The sequence below is a fragment of the Leucoraja erinacea genome, chromosome 19 (assembly GCF_028641065.1).
Source record: "Leucoraja erinacea ecotype New England chromosome 19, Leri_hhj_1, whole genome shotgun sequence".
Lineage (NCBI taxonomy): Eukaryota > Metazoa > Chordata > Chondrichthyes > Rajiformes > Rajidae > Leucoraja > Leucoraja erinaceus.
Window position 1 is genome coordinate 16,153,802 of NC_073395.1, and position 9,108 is coordinate 16,162,909.

The following is a 9,108-nucleotide window of genomic DNA, read 5'->3' on the forward strand; positions in this document are numbered from 1 at the left end:
CCTTCCTTGTCTGATATGTGGCAGGACTGCCTCAGAACATAAGTTGAGAGCCTGATCATTTTGGCTACGATTTGCATTATCGGCATGTGTGTTTTCAGTATTTGGATAGCAAGACATTCTGTACTGGACCAATATGCATCATCAAACAAGGAGCAGGATCTATTTTAGTACATTTACATTGAAAGCAATATGAGACCTCTGAGGGCGGTGGAGGCCGGTTCTCTGGATACTTTCAAGAGAGAGCTAGATAGGGCTCTGAAAAAAAGCAGAGTCAGGGAATATGGGGAGAAGGCAGGAACGGGGTACTGATTGGGGATGATCAGCCATGATCACATTGAATGGCAGTGCTGGCTCAGAGGACCGAATGGCCTACTCCTGCACCTACTGTCTATTGTCTATTGTCTATTGTCCATTGAGGCTTATTGAGATCATCAAGTTCTGGGCTAAAGAGTATTCATGTTTTAGGACATTCTGTAGAACTTGTGGGAATCGCTGATGTGATGAAACCAGAACAGAAGGATGTCTTCCTTTCATCTGCATTCTGCATCTTGACCCAAAAGCCTAATTTAGCCTTTCCACGTCCACATACTAATGCACAATCTGTTTTCTCAGTCAGATCTTTTTAGAACGCACAATCTGTTTTCTCAGTCAGATCTTTTTAGAACGCCAGGGCCTTTAACACAGAGAAATATCACATGTGCTTTGCAGATTTGTAGTCAGAAAACAGTTGATTCTAATTCACTGTGTAGGAAGGAACGGTAGATGCTAGCTTAAACCGAAGATCGACTCAAAACGTTGGAGTAACCCTAAAAATCACCGTTTCCTTCTCTCCAGAGAGAAGAGGTGAGTTACTCCAGCTTTTTGTGTCTATCTGACTCTAATCTAATGGTGGATTGGATGGACCAAATATTATTCAAGAGTTAGAACTGAAGCAACAAAAGTGTAGGTGGTGAAGGAGGTTAGAGATTTGAAGGGGAGGTGTCAATGGGGAATGTCATTATGAAATCTGAGGTACCGAACAGTTTAACTCAGATATCTTAGTGACAATAAAACACACCATTAAATCAATGAATTAGTCAAGATTGGTGAAGAAACATTTTGAAATCAAGGACCTCCTAATTTAGAAAAGATGTTTGGATATGTGTACTGAATAGTTCCAAAAAAGTTAATTTGTTCCTCAATCTCCTCGCATATGCATGAAGGCCAACCTAAAGTTACATTCTGATTTCATGTTCTCTCTGTTACACAGACTTTCAGTTGTGAAACAGAGGAATCTTGGAGTACGTCTGAAAGCAACATAATCATCCAGAAGATGTTTATGGAGTCAGGTAGCACAGTTCCTGGCCTTTCAGCCCACCTTGCCCAATAACATTCAATTATTAATTTGCACCCATTTACCAGCAATTTTACCACAGCCTTCTCTGCCTTGGCGATTCAAATGCTTGTGTTGGTGCTTCTTATATGTTGTGAGAGTGGCCACTTCCACCACTCACTCATGCTTGGTGATCCAGATTCAAACCAACCGGGTGGTGAAAAAATAATCCTCAGATCCCTTCCAAAGCTCTTCCCCCTCATGAGCCACATGTCCTTTAGCTTTTAACTGTGTGTTATAAGGAGAGGTTTACTACTATCTACCTTTTCTCGGCCCTTCATAAGTTTGTAACGGTAATCAGGTTCTGCCTCGGCCTCCTCCACTTCAAGGAAAACCAATTGTCGATCAAGTTCCTTCTCGTAGTTGAATGTCAGCTTCTGTCACTCTAATGTTGATCGAGATGAGACTGATTTTGGCAGTAATTAACTGGATATATTGGGCCACATTACCTGGTAGACGCCACTATAATAACTACTGGAATAGCTTGTCTAGAAGTACAAGTAGTTCTGGTCTGCATTACTACAGCTGGGATATTGTATGGTCCTGAAGCCTTAGCTGTGTCCTGTGTTCTCAGCTAGAGACTGACTTCTGTGATGATGGGGATTTCAGGAGGAGCTGAGATGGATTATGTAGCTGAACATGCTTGTGAATGTTTCAAGTTTGTTTCTAGGCATTCACATGGTGAGCCTTGATACCATTGAGGATGGGGATTGTTTTTGGAGCCTCTTCCTCCCATTAGCTGTTTAACTCTCCATCACCATTCATAACTAGATTGGTTTGATAGTGGAGCTTTAATCTGATCTATCAGTTGTGAGACTGTTTAGCTTTATCTATACATATTGACTGTTGTTTAGCGCTCACAGAGTCCTCTCTTGCAACTTCATTTAGCTGGCACCTCATCATTTTTAGCAATGCATGATACTGCTCCCAACATTGGGAATGCATGGTACTGCACTCCACATTGAACCAGGGTTGATTCCCTGTCCTGATGCTAATTCACTATTCTGTATGTTTCCCCTCATTTTTCTAAATTCCAGCGAGTACAGGCCCAGTGCCGACAAATGCTCATCATAGGTTAACCTACTCATTACACATTTGTGTAAACCTCCTCTGGACCCTCTCCTGAGCCAGGGGGGGTTGGTGGGTAGGAGGGTGGACATGTTCCTTTGTAGATTTAAGTTATGAAATGAGAGAGATATTGTGTCGTGTTCCACAAGGATTGGTGCTGAGACCATCGTTATTTATCAGATATATAAAAGAGTTGGATGGGATTGGCTGTGGTCCAATAAGTTTGTTGATAATTTAAAGATTGGTGGAGCTGTAGATGGCGAGGATGGCTGTGTAAGAATAGAGCAGTGAGGTAATGCATTTTGTGGAATCTAGTACTGGCTGGACCTTGGAAGTGTTGATGTGCAGAGGGCACTGGGATACTACTGTTTATGTTTCTTCTTATTTCTACTCTGAAAACGGATCAGCATATTTTGCCTATAACAAATACCAAAGGAAGACATAGTTTGCAAGCATTTTTCAAAAATGCAGCTTGGGCAATGCAAATTTCAATGCTACAAAGAGTCGTCACTAGCAGAATGTTGGCCAACACAGGCAGGGTCTCATAAGGTCATAAGATCATAAGCAATGGAGGGTGAAGTGTCTGAAAGTGGAATAAAAGGGTAATATAAAGGTCCCTGCGGACTGTGTGTTTGCTAAGAAAGAAAAGGATGCAGTGGGTATTGCTGACATTCATTCGAGCAGCTGTGCGACACCAGTCTGTAGGCTGTTCACAGGGACAAACGCCGAGACAAATATCAACTGGAAGACCATCCACTCAGGCTTTATACCCTGAAGCTTAAGTGATTGAAAGATGATCTTATAAAGTTGTATGAAATCATGAGGGGCATGGATAATGTGAATGTACTTGGTCTCATTGATGTAAAGGAGGCCACATCAGGAGCACCAAATGCAGTAGATGAGATTAGAGTAGGTGAATGTTGGAACAGGTGATACATTTCCTGCAGTTGCTGGGGAAAGTCTCTGGGGAGGAAGAGGTTTGGATGAGAAGGGATGCGCAAACCAAGGAGTTGCAGAAGGAGTTCCAGGGTTGGGGAATCAAGCACCAGAGAGCAGAGCATTAAGGTGGGAGATTCGAAAGGTTTAGAGGGATATGGGTCAAATGTGGTGTGATTGGCAGATCGGTGGAGCAAGTGACAAAGGCTAGCCGTGAAAAGGAGAAAAATAGGGGTCAGATAAGAGAAGAGGAAAGTAAAGCCGATGGCATTCCCCTTCCCTGTATGATAATCTTCCATCCCTTTTTCCCCTTTCATCCCCGTTCCCATCCCCGGTCCCGTTCCACCCATGTCTCTCTCCAACTTTACTTTTCTTATCTCTCTTACCTTGACGTCCTATTGTTTTTTTTTTATCTCTAACCTTTGCCATTTACTAATTTGCTCCATTCATCTGCTTGTCACCCCCATCACCATTATCATTGTGACAGCGCCCCTCCTCCCTGGTGTGTCTCTCTGATCCCATTCACCAACGGACCGGATCGGAGAAGTCAATCCTCAGCATTAGAAAACAGCGCCTGGCTGCCAGAGATAAACCAGCGCCCTGGACAGAGCTCCTGATTAAGCTGAGGGCACTTGCAAAGAAGTAGCAGCTGTGCCCAACTAGTGTTTATTAGATCAATTCATCTGAACCTTAGTCTCCTTCTTAACAGCCAAGGCAATTCCAGATAGAAGATGACGGGAATCAGGTGTGATGGGGGAAGCAGGAGTGAGGGGGGGGAGTAGGAGTGATGGGGGTAGCAGGAGAGAAAGAAAGAAAGCAGAGAGCGAGGAAGGTAGAAAAAGGGAGATACCTCCCTACCAGCTGTGTTCCCTTTTTGCAGGTCTGGAGGAAGACTGAGCTACTGGGAGAAAACCCGAGCTGTTGAGCTGAGCAGCTGGGGCAAGCATGAGACCAGTGGTTCCTCCTCACCTGCCCACAGACATAAAGGGACTGTGCCCACACATGGAGTGCAAAGGCTGAGTCACCAGGACAAGCCTGTGGCTGCCTGCACCTCCTCTGAGGAAAAGACTGAGCTGCCTGAACAAACCTGACACCATCGGGCCTCCTTTTCGAGACCAGGATTGAGTCACCGGGATAAGCCCAAGATAGCCGGTACTTCCTTCCAGGCCACGGCTAAGCTGCAGGGGCAAGCCCGAGACCACCAGGTCCTCCTCATCGAGGTCAAGACTAAGCTGCCGGGATATGCTCAAGATCTCCAGTCCCCATCATATCCACACTGCCGACAAGAGAGGGCGCACCAATGCCGACCCGGACCTTCTCATCACCCATGTCATTCATTATAAATACACCATATCATCGAGTTCACCCCACTGCAAGTGTCAGTGCGGTCATTGTCAGCCCGACATCAATTCCCCGGTGCCATACCATCTATTGCTTGCCAGGCTTGCCCTGACCCGAAGTGTCATTTGTCGATTCACTCCTCAGATGCTGCCAGACCTGCTGAGTTCCTTCAGTGCGTTGTCAATTTAAAGGTGTAGTCAAGCGCAATTGCACAACCTCCCGCTATGCCTGCCTTTTCATTGGTTACGTTGAGCAATCCTTGTTCACCGGCAGCATCCCCCAACTCTTTGTCCACTACATCGGGGCTGCCTCCTGCACCCTTGCAGAACTCATGGATTTCATCAACTTCCTCACTAACTTCCACTCTGCCCTCAAATTTACTTAGATTATCTATAACACCTCTCTCTCCTTTCTCGATCTCTCTCCATCACAGAGGATAAGCTATTGACTAACGCCTACCATAAACCCATTGACGTCCACAGTTATCTTGACAACACCTGCTTAATGGTTCAATGGTACTTTATTGTTACATGTACCAAGGTCCTGTGACATTCCTTTTCTGCATTTAGTTCAGTAAAAGAGACAAGGAACCAGTTGGGTGTTGATCAGGCGAGGAGGTTGGAAAGATAAGTGAAATGCAAAACCAGGAGGAGGGATGTAAATGGAAGGGGATGGGAGCGGGGAAAGGGGGATGGAATAATGGGAGATTACGCTGGGTCAGGAAAGGGGAGCACGTTCTGACCACTCCCTCTGCAACTCCTTTGTCCGCTCATCCCTTCTCAACCAAAAACACCTCCTTCCCAGATACTTTCTCCAGCAACTGCAGGAAATATAACAGCTGCCGCAACATTCACCTCCTCTGATCTTATCTACTGCATTTGGTGCTCTTGATGTGGCCTCATTTACTTCAGTGTGACCAAGTGTAGACAAGCTGACCATTTTAGCGAGCACCTACACTTGCTCCGCCTTGGTCTGCTGGATTTCCTAGTCACTAACTCCCCTTTCCATTCCCATACTGACTTATCTGTCCTGCATTGCCATTGCGAGGCTACACAAGAAGTAGAGCAAAAGCACCTCATATTTCACTTGCATTGCTTAAAACATAATGGTATGAACATTAACCTTTTAGGTAACCAATTTTAGCTAACAACCTGCACCATTGTTTTTCTTCTTTCCCACACCCCTTTCCTGATGCCAGTGCACGTAATCTCCCATTATCCCACCCTCTCCATCCCTTCCCCTGCTCCCGTCCCCATCCATCTATATTCCTCCTCCTGCTTTTGCATTTCACTTCTCTTTCAAACCTCCTCACCTTATCAACGCCCAATTACATAGATACATAGACAATAGGCGCAGGACTAGGCCATTCAGTCCTTCAAGCCAGCACCGCCATTAAATGTGATCATGGCTGATCATCCACCATCAGAACCCCGTTCCTGCCTCCCCCTCCCCCCATACCCCTTGATTCTCCAAGTCCTAAGAGCTCTATCTAACTCTCTTTTGAAAGCATCCAGTGAATCGGCCTCCACTGCCTTCTGAGGCTGAGAATTCCACAAATTCACAATTCTGTGTGAAAAAGTTTTTCCTCATCTCAGTTCTAAATGGCCTACCCCTTATTCTTAAACTGTGGCCCCTGGTTCTGGACTCCCCCAACAGTAGGAACATGTTTCCTGCATCTGGCGTGTCCAATCCCTTAATAATTGTATATGTTTCTATAAGATATCCTCTCATCCTTCTAAATTCCAATGAATACAAGCCCAGTCTCTCCATTCTTTCATCATATGACAGTCCCACCATCCCAGGAATTAACCTCCTGAACCTATGCTGCATTTCCCTCAATAGCAAGAATGTATTTCCCGATTGTCTCCTTGTCTCTTTTTTGTCTCTATCACTACCTTTTTGTCACCTTTTTGTATCCTTCTAATTTTTAACCTACATCCACCCATATGCCAATAACCCCCTTCTCCCCCTCACCAGTATCCTACTATCACTTGCCAGGTTTTGTCCTGCCCCCACCTCTTTTCCAGCTTTTTCTCCCCTCTACAATCAGACTGAAAAAAGGATCCCAACCTGAAACGTTGCCTATCCATGTTCTCCAGAGATGCTGCCTGACCCGTTGAGTTACACCAGCACTTTGTGTCTTTGTTTGTAGCCCTCCAGGAATTCAGTAATGGAGTTGTCATTGAATGTCAAGGGGTGATAGTTGGGTATTGTCTTGCTGTATTATATTGTAATTAATTTATTAGCCTAGTGTGTAAAAACAAACAAGGATTTTGATTTGCCATACAGTCATACCAAAAAACACCAAGACACACAACTACATATAAGTTAACATAAACATCCACCACAGCCCTTGCACGACTATTAATATTTGCAGTGTACCCATTGTGAAGGATAAATATTTCATTTTCATCTCATTCAACCATTTAAGAGTTTTTTGTCCAGACCTTTGTGCAGGTTGAAACAATCTTTCCCTGATATTATTGTGCTGACTCAATCGCCACACTCTCTGATGGTTAAACATCAAGGTCATTGAAGTTTCTTTATTTGCAGAGTGTTAATGTTTTATTTCCTGTCCCATTTTTGAAGGTTGTTAGATTGTTAATAATACATGTAGGCTTCCAGAAAATGTAGAAGATCCTGCTGAAATGAAGAAGGGAACTTGCTGGGGAAAAAAATGGAAGCATTCAACTGTCAATCCTTGATTCCTGCAGTATTCCTCACTTTGCAAAATCACTGCAACGTTCTAATGCTGCTGTCTATGTTATCGCACAATTACAATGTTTAAAAGACAAATGAATAGGTTCATTCTTAGGAAAGGTTTAGAGGCAAATGATACTAGCTCAGGAAGGCACCTTGGTCAACATGAACAAGTTGTGCCAAAGGCCCATTTTCTGTTTTGTTTCACTCTGTGACAAATTGCTTTCCTCTTCTTTGCATTCCTCTTCTCGATATTATTTGTCTCCATACTGTCCAATCCCTTCTTAATGCTCTATTTGCTCTGTAAATCTGTGTTATTTGGCTATATCTATATTAATAAAAGTCTGACCTTGGCCACTTCCTGTTGTTCTGTATATTGATTTTAGAAAAAAATGCTGCCACTACTTACTCCCGGTCATTACCCCTTCTCCCGATGGCCAGAAGATACAGAAGCATGAAAGCACGGACCACCAGATTCAGTAACAACTTCTTCCCCACTGTTAATTACTCTTGAACAGACCTCTCATATGCTGCGGATGAATTCCTGATGAATTTATTGCATTGCAGCCCTTGCAATTTAAAAAAAATAATCTGCACAATCTCTGTAGATGTAAGACTATATTCTGCTCTTTGTTTATCTTCTCATTTTCACTCCCTCATATACTCACTCGTGGTATACTTTGCCTGGATCACAGACAAAGAAAAGGTTAGCCAGGCTCTGATCAACAGGTGCATCACATGAATGACTAAATTCATGTATGGAAATCAGATTATAATTTATGCTGTTATGCATATATATTAAAAAAAACAAGAGAAACAAGGCAAGAGTCGGACTTCCATCACTGTTCTGCACAAATAAATCAATCAACATTACCCTTTGACTGTAGAAACAAGATGAAAATAATGCCACATAGTCAATCGTTTATGGTTCAATGAAATTAAGATATATATGTAAAACATATATATGGAAACAGGATCTTCAGTCCACCAAGTCCACACCGACCAGCAATCTATCATACACCAGTTCCATCCTCCACGTCAGGGACAAGTTACAGAAGCCAATTAACCTACAAACCTGCACTTCTTCCGGATGTGGGAGAAACCATAATGTCCAGAGAAAACCCGTGGTAGTAGGCAGCAATTCTACAGTTGTGCCACTGTGCCATCTCATTAAATTATGTTTTATGTAATATATTTATTATGGTATCACGTTACTAATGATGAACACACAATTCTGATTTCTGCCTTTAGTTGGATAACACACATCTCCAGTCATTGTGTTTTATGGCTGGTTTTCAACCCCTTCAGTCTGAGTTTTTCTAGTTTTTAGTGTATATCTTCAGTTTAAACCACCATCCGCAGTTCCTTCCAACATTCTTTGTTAAGCAAAACAGGTCCTATTTTCATAATATTATTCACCTCAACTAAGTATTTTCTTCACCTCAGTTGCTACAGAGAATACAATCCTAGTTATCAAATCTTTCTTCAAAGTGAAAAAAAGATTCCAGCCCTGGCAACATCTTCATAAAACATAGCTGGATGCTCTGCAAAAAAAAAAATATATATATTCCAGCCCTGGCAACATCTTCATAAAACATAGCTGGATGCTCTCCAGAGCAATTACACCCTCTCTACTGTGTGTCATATTCTTACATCACGGATCCCAACTTGTCTATGCAGATCAAGATGCC